The sequence below is a fragment of the Clarias gariepinus genome, chromosome 7 (genome assembly GCF_024256425.1).
Source record: "Clarias gariepinus isolate MV-2021 ecotype Netherlands chromosome 7, CGAR_prim_01v2, whole genome shotgun sequence".
In the NCBI taxonomy this organism is placed as follows: Eukaryota; Metazoa; Chordata; class Actinopteri; order Siluriformes; family Clariidae; genus Clarias; species Clarias gariepinus.
The window spans coordinates 20,250,861-20,266,321 of NC_071106.1; the positions used below are offsets into that span (position 1 = coordinate 20,250,861).

At 36.0% G+C, this 15,461-nt stretch overlaps 1 pseudogene; it reads left to right on the forward strand.

Annotated features, from left to right (window-relative positions):
- Positions 1-15,461, forward strand: part of LOC128527484 (hydrocephalus-inducing protein homolog) — a 77,441-nt pseudogene that overhangs the window by 16,640 nt on the left and 45,340 nt on the right.

Sequence of the window (15,461 nt, forward strand, 5' to 3'; positions counted from 1 at the left end):
TTTTGTCATACCCCTTTAATTAAAACTGGAAGTCTTTACTTCACTTACATCTTGATTGTTTCATTTCAAATCTAAGGTGTTAACATAGAAGCCAAAAAAAAATTATCTTTGTTCCAAAATGTATGGACCTGACTGTATAAAATATAGGAAGCTAATATGTATTCTATTTTTTTCTTAACCACTTAACAATAACGGAATTTGTTTCCATGCATATTTCTTGCCTTACTGTGCCTTTTCAAACTTTGGCCACAAACTGTGATTCTGTGCTGTATCTTCTTTGACCTTTCCCCAAGGTGCTCGTGAGCAATAAGGGACTTATAGATGCCCGCTATAGGCTTATGCCTCCTACTGCAGCTATGGGCCTGTGCATTTCCTTCAGCCCTCCTGAGGGTTTGGTGCCACCTGGGGCCTGCCATGTCCTGGAGGTCTACTTCTCCTCTGACAAATTGGGCACCTTCTCAGAAGATTTTTATTTTACCGTTTTAGGGAATCCCCAGCCTCTCATCCTTACATTTAGGTAACTATCTCGTTGATGACTAATTTTGTTAATCTGTTGCTGTTTCTGTAACCAACTGTTTTTTAAGGGTACACCATACAACTGTTTTAATAATTTACCTGTTTTCTGGTGTAATTTCTAGTCGTTTGCAGCTTAACTAAATGCATATTGCTTTTATCTATATAGGTATTAAGCCACAGTTTGGTGAAAGTTCTAAAAATCACTTGTCATTCTTGCCACTTTTTTCAGAGTAAGATGTATTACTGTTGAAAAGGCTAAATATAGAGATGCTTTGATTTTAGAAGCAAGGAACACCACTTTTCTCTTTAAAAAGTTTAATTTTACCTTTAGTAATATTAGGAGTATATATAAAATCTTTGTCTTTGTCCTGTTGTTTACGGCAGGGGGTGTGTAATGGGCCCAACGTTTCATTTTAACATTTCTGAGCTTGACTTTGGAGAAGTATCCTTCGGTAAAATATTTTTTTTATCATCAATAATCATGATCACATGCTTACCAAAATTCCCAGTACTACCTTTTATTTTTCCTAATTTTTTTTGCCTGTTTATTTGTTTGTGTTCTTTACAATGACCCCAAAAGGCTTTCCTCACACACTGACCTGCTCACTTTCCAATACTTCATTGGTTTCTATGAGTTTTGGCCTGCGGATCCCAGGAGATGGGTCAGGGAGGAAGAGTGTGACCTTTACAGAGCAGGTAAAAGAGCTGGACAGGAATGACTGGAAGCCAGGAGGCAGGGCATCTGAGAGTCCTCGAGAATTCAGAGTGACACCTTGTTCAGGCACAATCCGGGCTCAAAGCAAGATGGACATCATGGTAGGACTCTTTGTTTTATAGATCCTCCTTTGCCTCTCCAGTGTATGCTTCCACTGCATATTTGACACAAATTTAAATTGATTTCAATATGCAAAGGTCAGTCTGAATGACCAGCCAGTCCATCTTCTCTGCCCTTTTAACAATATAGTCTTCCAAGAAAAAACTCTTTAATCTACATTTATTGTCTCCAAATTTGTCTGGGCAGATTACAATACATTGAAATACATTGATGGCTCATGAGTTTAAGACCATGCAGGAGGTTTTCAGTAAAAGCTTGCTGTCTGAGCAGACAAAAAAGTTCAGATAACCCTGTTAGCCCCATCACCTTGCTTCTCTTGCCAGATATCCAGTAGTGTGTGTAACTGCCAGCCAGTGGTCCTTTCAATCCACACTAGCTGTCATATGTTTACGAAGGGACTAATCTGCTGGCTCTGTCTGAGTGTCTGGTTTTCTTAAATTGGGGTGTCACCTGCCAGTATGAAGAGTTTAATTCCTTAATAGGACTGTCAACTGTGTGAACTTCAGAAAAGTCTGCCCAAGCGATCAACAGGATCATGTGGTCTCTCATATCCAAAAGTTGTTGCTCCCATATTTCAGTTGAATTAGGTTAAATTTTGTGTAAAAAACTACCATGTTTTGCACAAAACATGGCATATGAGCCTAAGTACACCATGTAAGGGGGCAACAGGTAAATTGTCTTCTTCCTTCTATGCGTAGACATTTAAATTAGGATTTCCTAAACAATGGGCAAGTGTTAGGTTTAAAAAGAAGAAGAGTGTCCGAAGTAAGTCTTAAGCTGATGACAAATGGGATACTCCTGTTTAGGACTGCGCAATTTCATAAAAGAGTTCACATTGTTATTATTTGTTATTATTTTGCATATTGTAATTGTGATTTAAACGGTGATCTTTAACTATTGAATGTATCAGTGTGTATTTAATTGTATTTATCTAGGCTATAAGCAAAGAATGGCAAAAATGATCTCATTAAAACAATGTTGACCAATATTTTATAAATTTTTATAAATTTATTTTATAAAATTTTTTTATAATTTTTTTTTATAAAAAAAAAAAAATAAATAAACTAATACTTTAATTATTGACAAGTTTATTGCAATTTAGATTTTTATGTGAATACTTGTGCGGCACTACACCTCTTCATTTTTAAGGTAATTAGCAATGAATGGTTTTGCATGTGGTTGTGTTTAAAAAACACAAGTCTGCAGAGGACATGTTCCACAGAGCAGGAGAGTCACTGTTGACAAGTTTTTGGTTTCCCTGCATAACTGAATGGCAGACACAGGTTGATATTTTTACTCTCATATGCCTTTTTCGTCATAATATAACACTTTATACTGTATAAGGGGTTAGAGCTTGGGGAGAAGAAGGAAACTGATAGTCAGAGAAAGTCCTTTAATTCTGCTTATTTTTTTTTGGATCTGGCAACCATGATCATACTGTAGATGATATACAGTATTACAAATACATAAAGCAATTTTCTTACATCTTCCGTAGAAATGCTAAACTCTTACTAATTTTGTTACATGAAAATTTTTTCAAATCTTCTAGATACAAATTATGATAACAGAAATAGAATTCAATTACTCAGTGGAAGGTCATAAGATGTCATGGGGCCATAAGATGTCATGTTTATTAATGTACCTACTCATATTTTTACATATGGCCTTCAGGACCATTTAATGAAAGTTGCGCTGCAATAGAAATTGTCAATTAAAGAACTCTAATGCAAAATCATTGGACAACATCCAACAGCCATGACTAGTATGTGGTGTACTTGTACTGTGATCAGTAATATAATTAACTGAGAGCAGAGAAGCTGTTACAACTGTGACAAAAATGTCCCCAAATTTCTGTGATTCTGAGTTAATTCCAGTAATTATATTCACAATTTGTATTATCCATCAGCCTTGATATTGTTTATTGATTCCTTTGCCTATAAGATACATCTGAAGGTAAGTAGTGTTATAAAGAGTAATATAATATGTACTGTACAGTATATATATATATATAACTATGACTGTGTGTCTCTTGCAGGTGACCTTGTGCTCCAATACAGTGCACCGATATAGTCTGGCATTGGTGGTGGATGTGCAAGGAGTTGGAGAGGAGGTGTTAGCTCTTCCACTTAAGGCTAGGTAGGACCCTTATGGTGACATTCTCAAATCTGTTTATACTTTATACAAACTGTACAGTATATGAAGTAAAGATATTTGCTGGCAACTCTCTGCAGTTGTGTTGTTCCTGAAGTGCACCTGGAGAGTTCTGTTCTTGAGTTCCAGCACTGCTACCTGGGTTCTCGCTATGAGCGGCCCATCGGGCTGATTAATAACACAAACCTTCCTGCATGCTATGGCCTTCTAGCCCAGGTAAAATGTCTAGAACTTTATTATCCTGTGGTTATGAATGGGAAATCTTAAGATAAACCTGACAGAGAGAAAGTATTAAGGCTCTTCTTAGTGCACAGTACTACACAATTACTGTATGTGAGCAACACTGTGTCTATATGCAGGAGTATGAGGAGAAACCATCTCTACTGTACTCTACTGCTCATCCAAGAGGTGTGATCCAGCCATACAGTACTAAGGACATTCCTCTGGTTCTTCAGGCTAAAACAGTGGGCCGAGTCCAACTCACTGCTCTTGTTGCAATTTTAGGCCAGCAGGGTCCTCCACTGGTGAGCATGTCTGTATTTGTATACTGTACATGTATTAGACAGAGATAAAGACAAAGTGACCAGTGCCACAATCTCATGCTCACAGTGTATTTTATTATTTCAACAAATTGAATCAGTTGTAATTTTATTTAATTACTCTTGCTCATCCAGTTTATCTCTGTTTCCTATAGGAGTTGCTCCTGTCCTGCATTGGCCAGGGTCCAGTTGTCTCTCTTTCTGCCACTGAGCTACACTTTGGCACCATTCCAGTGCTCACTGACATCCCAAGGACACTGCAGTTGTTCAACCATTCCCCAATTCCAGCCCAGTTCTTGGCACAAATGGTTGGTCCAGCTCTATTTTAATTATAGCCGAAGTGTGACAATTATAAAATACTTTGTTCTAGCTGTACTAGAATTTTTTTTTTTTTTTACCTTTTAATTAATCCTTAGATCACTTAGTGTAAGTGTATAATAAATTAGATGATTACAGTAGTTGAATTGCTTTGTTGGCTTTGTAGTCAATTGGTGCCTGACAATTGCACATTGAACATCACCCTGTCATTCCTTTTCAGTTACACAGAACAGTTGTATCAGACCACAATCTCATAATAGTCTTCCTTATTGTCTCTTCTTCTACAAAAAAATGTTAATTAGTTTTATTTTGGGGGATACGTCCAATTTCCCAACAACTAGAAGACATACACTCAAGAATAAAACCAAATGTAATCAGTCCCTTAAAATGTTTATATACTTAGAAATACCAGTGCCCCTGCTCATTAATGAAGTTATCAGCTAATCATGTGGCAACAGTTTAATGCATAAAATCACACAGATAAGTTAAACAGTGTCAGTCAATGTTCAGAATACACAATGCACAAGATGAGGAAAAATAGTGATCTTAATTGATTTTGACCATTACATAACTGTTGGTGGTAGATGGGCTGGTTTGAGTACATCAGAACCTGCTATTTTACTGGGAATGTCACATATAACATTTTCTAGCGTTTAATCCAGTATAAAGCAGTTCTGTGGTTGGAAATGCCTTGTTAATATGAGAGGTCAGAGGAGAAGGGCCAAATGTTTAGAATCACTGTGATTGCATTTTCCCCTCATCCTGATATTTGATATGTACATTAACAATGCTCTTAAATTGCATGTGGTTTTGAAAGCATATTGGCAACTGCACAAGGACATGCAGATATTAGGTGTCCTCAGTTGTGGCCTTTTTATTATTAAAGATGCAGCATTAAATATCTATTCAACCCTATATTTCACTATGAGGGTGATGACCTGCTTAACCACAAGGATTAGTAAAGAGTTTTTCAGCTTTAATAAACCACACACAATAAACCACCCAAAAAGAGACACTGGCTGGAGGAATGTGCATTTTCATATTTGACTGATTTGTTTTTTTATATATATTTGTGTTTGTGTTCCTGTATCTTACTGTAGTGATGATGGGTGTTTGTAAGACCATACATTTTATTCTATTTAAAGACTGGCTCAAGATGAGCAATCAATGATGTTAAACCTTGCTAATGCAAACCTGATCTCATTATTGAAATTTCAGTGCTCTTGGTGTTCACTTGCATTCTTTTCTCAAGGGGAACCATTCCCCTATTGACAATATCTCTCTCTCTCTCTCTCTCTCTCTCTCTCTCTCTCTCTCTCTCTCTTTCTCTCTCTGTAATAAAACCTGAGAGAGTGATGTGTGACCCCCTGATGACTCCTCTGTATACTCAAAATGATTTGTCTCCTTTGCTGAGTGCCATCTTCATTGAAGAGAATAGTGTGCTTGCCATTTTCCCTTGCTCCAAGGGCAGTCTCTGCTGATGTTTGTACCACTGATTGTAGTGTACTACAAGCTCCATCACTATTTGTTCTCGGCACTAAATAGTTTATAAGTGACTTGCAAGAACATATTATTAATTAATTTATTACTTTGTGTTAATGGATAAGTTTGATTTAAACTGTAGACAGGGGTGTAAGTTTTGTTTCTCAGATTGAAATCCCTCTATTTATCCTTTGCAGAGCTGAGTGCCAATATGATCCCAAAGAGTAGACAGACTGTAAATGAGTACAGTTTGTAGAATTCGGATTTAAACACAAAAAGTTTAAGAAAATAAACTTTTTTCTTATTGTTAAAAAAATAAAAATTTAAGTACAGTAATACATGCAGTATTTTTTGCCTGAACTTTCATAATATTCTTAAACCAATTTCCTCTTAATTCACAAATTTATCCATAATAAATAGATTAACCGCATTAAGTGACATGGGCCATGAACAATTTTTTTATGGATGCTAAATCCACATTAGAATCCAGTGAACACAAAATGTTAACTTACTATGTACAGTCAAATAATTTCTCCATAACAGTTTGCATTTTACAAATAACATTTCTACGTTTTAAGGTTTTGCCCCAAAAAAGGCTAAAAGTATTTTGTAATTTGGGGTTATTCTTACGGTTTTCCCATGGGCATTGGTGGCTCAGTGGTAGGTTTCTTGTCTGCCTTCTGGAAGGCCAACCCAGCCATTGTGCCGGTCCCAGGCCCAGATAAAATGGAAGGGGTGGCATTAGTAAGCGTATCCGGCATAAAACCTGCGTCACGTTGTGTGCGTTATGGCGATCCCTTAACAGGAGAACCCGAAAGACTAACAATAACTTATGGCTTTGCATGTAGTAACCAAGTAATATTTTACTTAATATGAGTAAACACCTTTTATCACTTAAGCATGGAACAAGCCTAAAAATGGATGCCAGAGACAGTCCCACCTTGTGAGTCCTAAATAGGCTTCAGCACCTCAGAATAGACCAAGACCATACATACAAGTTCAGGGTAAACATAATTTAATTTACTGTATTGTTTGCAATCTGTCTTATCAAATCAAATTCAAAAATCAAATTCAAATTTTATTTGTCACATACACAGTCATACACAGTACGATATGCAGTGAAATGCTTAGACAACTGCTCGTGACCCAAAATCGAAAACAATGAATAGTAATAGGAAATAAATATGAAAATTAAAATATAGGGTAAATAAAACTAGGAAAGAATAAAATAAAATATTAAAACTAAAGTAAAAAAAATAAATAACTGTATGACAAAAATACACAATATAGAAAATATTTGAAGAATGTATGAAGAAATATAAAACAATAAGAGCAGCTGAACGGGTAGGTATATATTTATGTAATTTTTGTGTGGAATGGTGTTAGAATAAATAGTAATGAAAGAATGCTAATGTCCAACATTTGTGCAATCCACATATTTAAAGTGTCTAGTGCAGTGCAAAATATGTTTAAAAAGTGATTTATTTAAAGTGACTTGTGACAGAGTGATATGATGACCACCAGGTGTAGTTGTGCAGTGGCCACTAGTGTAAACGAATGTTCAGAATGTCCAGTGTGTGTGTAAAAACCACATGTGTGGGTCAGTACTGTGTGGTGGTGTGATTGAGAGACCGTATTGCCTGTGGGAAGAAGCTCCTCCTCTTATGATTAGTAATCTGCATTTATAGTTAGTAACCTGGCAGGTAGTAGAGTTGAACTGGGATGTCCCACAATATTTCTGGCTACAAGTTTAAATTTAGTTGCCTGAAAATTAGGGCATCTATTAAAAGGGAATTACTTTTCATAGTTTAATATTATTGTTTATGAATGAATGAATGAATGAATGCACATGGGCTAGCTCAACAGGAAGCATTACAGGGATACTTTTCTAACCCCTTCTTAAACACTTGCCTGGCATTACTGCTTAGGCAAGGTAAACGTTGTGAAATGAACATCAATTAATGTGATTATACACAGAACATTACATAAATGATAGAAGCAATAGAATAAATTGCAAAACTGAATGATACTAATTTGCTTCCACCCCTAAAACATCACTGATTTGCCTTAGTTTTGTTAACATTTAATTGAATTAGATATTAAAGCATCAACTCAGGCACATCTTTTGAGTTCAATGTAAGTTCTTTGAATATGTGCCCCTATCTTAACACCCCACAGCCGAATTCATTACACTTTGTAATTAACTTTTTAATTAACAATGTATATTTTTACATCAACATGCACTTGAGATGAGTAGAAGCTCTATCCATACATTTGGTCTAGTTTGTGTTCTGTTTCACCATAGTTAAATGAAACAAGGGATGTAGGTGGGATATGATTAATTTAAATAGCTGCATGAGCCATTAATAGCTTAATTAGCTGAATATGCCATTAATAAGAATAACCCACAAACAGCACTCCTCCCTTACTCTAAAAATCCCAATTAAAACCTTATCCAGGAGATGTCACTCAGCACTTCGCATTGTTGGAACTGATTTTAATCTGCCTTTCTGCTAGTCAACATTGCTTTCAGGAGAAGAAAATGCAAATGAAGATAGAGGGGGTCCTTTGTGTTGTGTCCTCTTAGAAAAAGGGGAAATGAAAAAAAAAAAACATTCTGCAGTGATCAAAATCAAAAGTGAACATCAGTCATATGGCTTACAAAGTTACACTCTGTCAAGATCCCTCACAGTAGGTGCTTGTGTCCCACAGCTGATAACACACAAGCAGAACACATTGCATTAGTTTGCCTCTACTGTTCCTCAGTCTAATAGCTTTCTCTGTCTTCATTTTCCCTTTCCTACTACTCAGCTATTCTCCTGAGAACATCCCTAGATTAATGGCCTCTGGCAGGGCAACACACATAAATTTACAGTTCATTCTAAAGTGTCTGAGTGACTATGCCCTACTCTATCCAGAGGTGACACTGTTAAGAGTAAAAATTCTAAAGGGTGTAACTCTGAATAGTCATTTAAAACTTACTTATTTATTTATTTATTTATTTATTTAAAGCCAGAAGTAAAGTTTACTCTTATACTTCTATGTACAAAAGAAAAAAAAACCAAACTACATTATTGCAATAGGCGCACGGTGGTGTAGTGGTTAGCAGTGTTGCCTTGTACTGTATCTCCAGGGTCCGGGTTTGATTTCAGTGGGTGTGTGAGTGGGTGTGCCCTGCGATGGATTGGCACCCTGTCCAGGGTGTACCCTGCCTCGTGCCCTAAGCCTTCTGGGATAGGCTCCAGGTCCCTGCGACCCTAGACACAGGATAAAGTCGTTTAGAATAAGTGAGAAGATAAGTATTGCAATATTGTAATGAACAAATAGAATACACATCTAAGGAAACTTCCCTATACCACCAGTCACCTTTTGTGAATTTATAGAAGTGAACATGTGCAAATGGGCTATTACCTAAGGTGGCAATACAAATAAATATGTTTGCTGCAGTAACTGTTTTTAAACAGTTTTAGTTAATTTCATTGATAAGTGCAAAAAATCTTAGTCAAAGGGTGTCCATCAATGAATTATTTAAACATTATAATGTCGAAGAACTAATATGGGTAAACACCTTTTATCACTTAAGCATGGAACAAGTCTAAAAATGGATGCCAGAGACAGTCCCTCCTTGTGAGTCCTAAATAGGCTTCAGCACCTCAGAATAGACCAAGACCATACATACAAGTGCAGGGTAAACATAATTGAATGTACTTTATTGTTTGCAATCTGTCTTATGATTAGTAATCTGCATTTATAGTTAGTAACCTGGCAGGTAGTAGAGTTGAACTGAGATATCCCACAATATTTCTGGCTACAAGTTTAAATTTAGTTGCCTGAAAATTAGGGCATCTATTAAAAGGGAATGCTTTATGCTTTCAGTAATCATATTACAATTTCTGCATATAATAATACATTACAGTACATTTGAGGATTTAAATAAAGAATTAAAATATTGTATTTTACTTTATATTAACACACATTTGTTTGATGCCAGGCTAACAGTACCACTCGGTGGCGGGTGGAGCCAGCAGAAGGAGAGATTCCCCCAGAGGGGCAGCTAGAACTGACACTGGTGGCCCATTTAGATGATGCACTGCCCTTTCATGATAATTTGCAGGTGGCCATCCACAGCAGCCAAACCCATACAGTACCCTTGTGGGCTATAGGAAAGGGCACCACCATCATCACTGACCGGCCCTTTGCTCCCCATCTGGACCTTGGAACCCATTTTAGGTACCGTGTAAATTGCAACCCCTATTTGTTCAATTTTCTTGTTTTATACCGTCACTTGGGTAAGTTGTGGCCTTTGTGTGCTTATTCTATTTGCCACTTTAAGCTCCTTGTAGATGTTGCAAAAACAAAAACAATGTGACCTGGTAATTGAGCATATATTGTTTGATCACAGTAGTGTTTTTACATTTGGTTCCTAACCTGTTATGCATATTTTTATATATTATGTATATTTTTTGTGTATCAGATGTCACTTTCATTTTGTCCAACTAGTACCCAATGTACTGTTAAATCAGAAAATAACTTACAGAAAAAAACTTCTGCTCAAATAATATACCTATGGAATTAGTATCTTTTTGTTTCTGCTTTATAGCTCAACTCCATGCCAATATCACTTTAGGATCATCAACAGAGGTCAGCGCTTTCACAAGCTTTACTGGACCACTGAAGGCTTTACACGCTCATGTCACAGAATCCCACCAACCACAAAACACAGACCACTTACTATCTCCGGGGAAGTTAAAACAACCAGTCCACTGGCACCTGTCACTTTGAGTGCTCCTGTCTTTTCCCTGACACCCACATGGTTGGAGCTTGGACCAGGTCATTCAGCCAACATGCTGCTGGAGGGCTCCTGTGATACACCCAAAGTAAAGCAAACATATTGCCCTACTATATACTGTCAGTTACTCTTATATTATATTGTTCCAAAAAACATATATATATATAATTTCATTTTGCTCAAAGCCCCAAACAGCATCTACCCTGTTTTCTTACTGAAACAACCTAGACTTTTTAAAAGAAATTCAAAGATGCTGCTTTCAGTTATTAAGTTGTAAATTAGTCTGCATGTTTTATATAAAAAACATAGGTCATCATTTAGAAATTGTATAATTTGTTGTGTACCTGTTTATTCAAAATTGTCTGCTGTTTTTGAAAGAAGCAACAAGATGCACTAAAGCAGATCACATTTATTGCTAAGTTTGTACTGATACTGCACATGCAAACCAATTAAATTCAGAAACGCACTGAGCTGCACCATATTCTATTCTTCTTAGGTTCTTTTGCCCTGATCCTCCATTAATTGAATGGGCAACCACAAAGAATGTAAGGAAAGAGCAGAGATAAACTTAGTTCATTTATGGTATATATCAGTATGCTGGAGCTCAGTGCTGACAAAGCATGGCTGTATTTTAGATCAGTACTGCCAGGCTTGTCTAAGAATATGAATAAGGTGCATATAAATAAGGGGCACATCTCACAGCTTAAACTTTGAATATGAAGTGTGTGTGTGTGTGTGTGTGTGTGTGTGTGTGTGTGTGTGTGTGTGTGTGTGTGTGTCTGTGTGTGTGTGTGTCTGTGTGTGTCTGTGTCTGTGTGTGTGTGTAGGTGGTAAGAGAAAGGCTGGTGTGTCATGCCATCGTGGGGAAACAGAATGGAAAGGAGCATGTCATGACAGTGGATATCACATGTCAATTCATTGCCCCAGTCTTAAATATCTCCCCTCAGAAGCTCACCTTCTGTGTAAAAAAGGTTCGTGTCTCAAGCTTGTGTGTGCAACTAAGCAAAATATGTGTGCTTATAAAACCCCCTTCTTTTATAATCTGCTTCATTATATTGAATGGCAGCTTGTTGGTTTAGTGGTTAGCACCTCCAGGGTCCACCTCCTAGTCGCCTCGCACCTCCAGAGTCCGGGTTCGATTCCTGTATCTGTGTGCATGGAGTTTGCATGTTCTCCTTGTGCCTGGTGTGTTTCCTTCGTTGTCAGCTAATTATCCTCCATGTCCGGTAATCAGAGACAAAAAATCGAGTTATAAAGTAGTGAATATCTATCTATAGGTGTTTGTTTACATTGAGCGAGTGCCTTATTAGTGTCCTATTTTAAAATAGATTATTAAATCCGACACATAACTGTTCATAGCATCACTTTTACTTAACATTTTGATTTTACTTATGTTGCTGGTTAAACTTCAGGCAGATATCTAAGGTACTGCAAAAGATTCATTAAACCATGTCCAGCGGTTAAATTTAGATCCACACCCAGTTTGCCGCATGTGCAGTACACTGTCAAAACTGCTTTTTACTTTACTTTTAATCAACATTTTAATTTCATTTATGGTACAGGTATAACTTGTGTGATGCTTTGACAAAATCTGGTGGGACAGACATACAGACATATGGACGTACAGATTTTCTTTGACTGGTTTTAGGTCCTCCAATGTATGAAATGTAAAGAAATCATTGGAAGTGCAAGTATGTATGTGTTTGTATGTATAAGAACAAATGTCAGTTCACACAATTTGTGTGCTATTATAGCTTTGCTCACAATAAAAAGTAATTTTTTTGTTATTTGGTGTAAATGGTAAGGTGACTTTGGGAAGCTGTAGTGAGTATTCTTTAGCTCATTCTCAGTGCTTTGGGAAGCTGTAGTGTAATAGACAGGTCATAAAGCATACAGCATAGCAGGTCATCCTGCAGTGAGAATGAGCTAAAGAATACTTACTTTAATCTCAGCAGGAGCCATCATTATAATGAACCAGATTTTTGGTCTGTCATGTATTGCTTTTATTGTCAACCCCTCACTCTTCCCAACCCCCCTCACACACACACACACACACACACACACGCACACACACACACACACACACACACACACACACATAAACACATGCACATGAACACAGCTACATGTGCACAGCCACCCACCCTTTCCCCACTGTGAGCTTTAGCTCTAGTGGTTTTCATAGATCTTCCTGAGATTCTAACAACTGCTTTTAAGTTCCATTGCCAGGCAGTTTTTTAAACTTAAAAATGCTGAATTGGTTTGAGTGCATTCTTTTATCTGGTACAGTCCCATATTTCTTGACAGCTCATGCTAGATTTACAGACACCTCCTGTACAAGGGCCTGTAAGTCTTAACCAATTAAGAAGAAAGCAAGGGAAAAAAGAATGCTTAGAAATTCAGTGATTAAATTGAGTGAAAAAAGAAACAGGAATGAGGCTAAAATTTTGTTTTCTGCAAATCGGCATAATCTTACAAAATAATATCAATCCAGAAGACATTACTGTGGGTAATCATCCACTGGTAACACATAAGCATATTCTGTGTATTTACAGGAAAAACTTGATAAGACAGAATTAGAATATGAGATTCATAACTGTAAGTGCAACAGGAAAATTATGTTATATAACAGAGATTCACAGCTTTTTACAACTCTTTTCCCTTAAAAGAGTCAAAAGGATGAACTTATTTTAGCCATAAATTGCTTGTTATGTTGCTTTTGCTTGTTGTAGTTGTCAATAGTTAGTCAGTAGAATACCAAACTATTTTTAAAAGCTGGGTTATGTACAGTATAATCAAGAAAGATAGTTTTCTGTTGAACCTTGGCCCTGTATGTTTCTGTGGATTTTGTAATATTTGCTCTTTCTGGACACTGACAAAACAGAACATATAATCAGCATTCTAATATGGTATTATATAATATGATGTGAGTTTCAGTTTGGCTTTAAATACTTTTGTGTATACAATAATTGTTATTGTTATAGCTCTGGAAATATTGCTCAAAATGCTGGACAAAATCAATAGGAAAAAAAAGCACTGATATATTCCCATCCCAGCTAATAAAGTGGAGGTACCCATGGTCTTTACATACTATATCTCCTATTTGTTTCATTTTTAATTTGTATGTGGCTTTGTCATTTCCACATTTTTGAAAAATATTAATGTCCATTCTCAGTAGTCTACTGAGTGGTTGTGAGTCGCATACATTTTTTGTGTTTTTCAAATTTGATGGGCTTGTTTTATATCCTTTAGGTTCCAGACATACCACTTGCGCCTCTGTATGAGAAGCTCCATCTGAAGAATGTTTCCAAGTTGGGGCTCTCTCTAGAGCTCACCCTTGCTGAGCCTTTTGGGCTCTGTGACCATATGGGGGATAACTCATTGACCTTCTCTAAGGTACAATTCTTGAAAAAGTGTTTTATAACAGGGATTGCAACTTTCAAAAAGGATATGTCAGATTAGTGAGTCGATAGGATATTATTAGAGAATTATATATATATATAATTGTTGCAGGTACTTGAATTGAGTGCCCTAAAGTAATTGATGCACATGACTGTTATTGTTAAAAAGTTCACCGAGTTTACCTTTGGTATAGGCAGAATAGACAGTGTAAATGTCTTTTCACTAGTCACTATTATTTTGTAAACATGATTACATTTACCACTCAACAGTCATTTAAAAATTCGCTAACACGCAATAATAACATGCACTTATTATGCAAAAGATTTTAGTAGAGACAATTTCCTTTGATTGTTGTCTTGCATTAAGTGTTAAGGGTGCTTGGGCCCGTCATCATTGCTTGCAACTATATTTCATTAGTGAAATATTTTTTTCTTTCCATATACTGTATATTTACGTTTGTTTTTATTTATTTCCCTATTTCCTCGTCCATATGTAAATTAAGGGTGTGACTTCAATATTCAGTCATTAGCAATGAAACGAACACCACTGCACACAATAACCCAGTAGGTAGGAGTAATGCAACTTAATATCACCACCCACCATTTTTTTCTTTTTTCTTTTTAGTAGTGGTCCTCCATACCATATTGCTATTACGCTGTATGTAAAAGCTATTACTGACAGGCTGCCAGGGTTTGTAAAGAACTTCAGTAATGGCTTGAAAAGTTTGTCAAATCTCTGACTATAAATATACAGAACATAAAATAAATTATATAATTTTTATAATGTTATAATAATTGTTATTATTTTATTAATGTGTAATAAATTCTTTTATAAATTATTAATTTGTACAGAGAGTATTATGTGAATTTTGTCTTTTTTTCTAAAAATGTTTAAAATAATTTACATACTATTGCCTTTGTTTTCTTAATGCATGAAGGACAGTATATATAGTATATGTACAGTAAAACAAACAAAAACATATTATAATATATTACTTTTTATTAAATATACTGCATGCATATACATACAACTTTACTTTTTTTTTACATTAGTTTAGATTTTCAAAGATAAAAATATTGCCCATGGAAATGTTACCCATTAAGTGTATGTATTAATTACTACAGGTTACTGTCAGTGTGCAGATTCATCATGATGTTGTCAATGTGAATTTTTTAGGTCTAAATTGCCCCTAGGTGTGAATTGCAGTCTTTATGGGACTCGATTTAGGGTATGTCTAGCTGATTAAATTAATGATTCAATGACTGTTACTTATAAAGAAATGATTTAATTCATTGGGCTTGTGAAAGTGAGAAAAGACCCAAAAGTGTAAGTCTCTTGTCAGATGTATCGGAGTTGTTGGTAGATAAAATGAGCTATGTAATAGCTTAATTTTTTTTTTTCGTTCAAATTTGTGCATAATTTTAGTCTA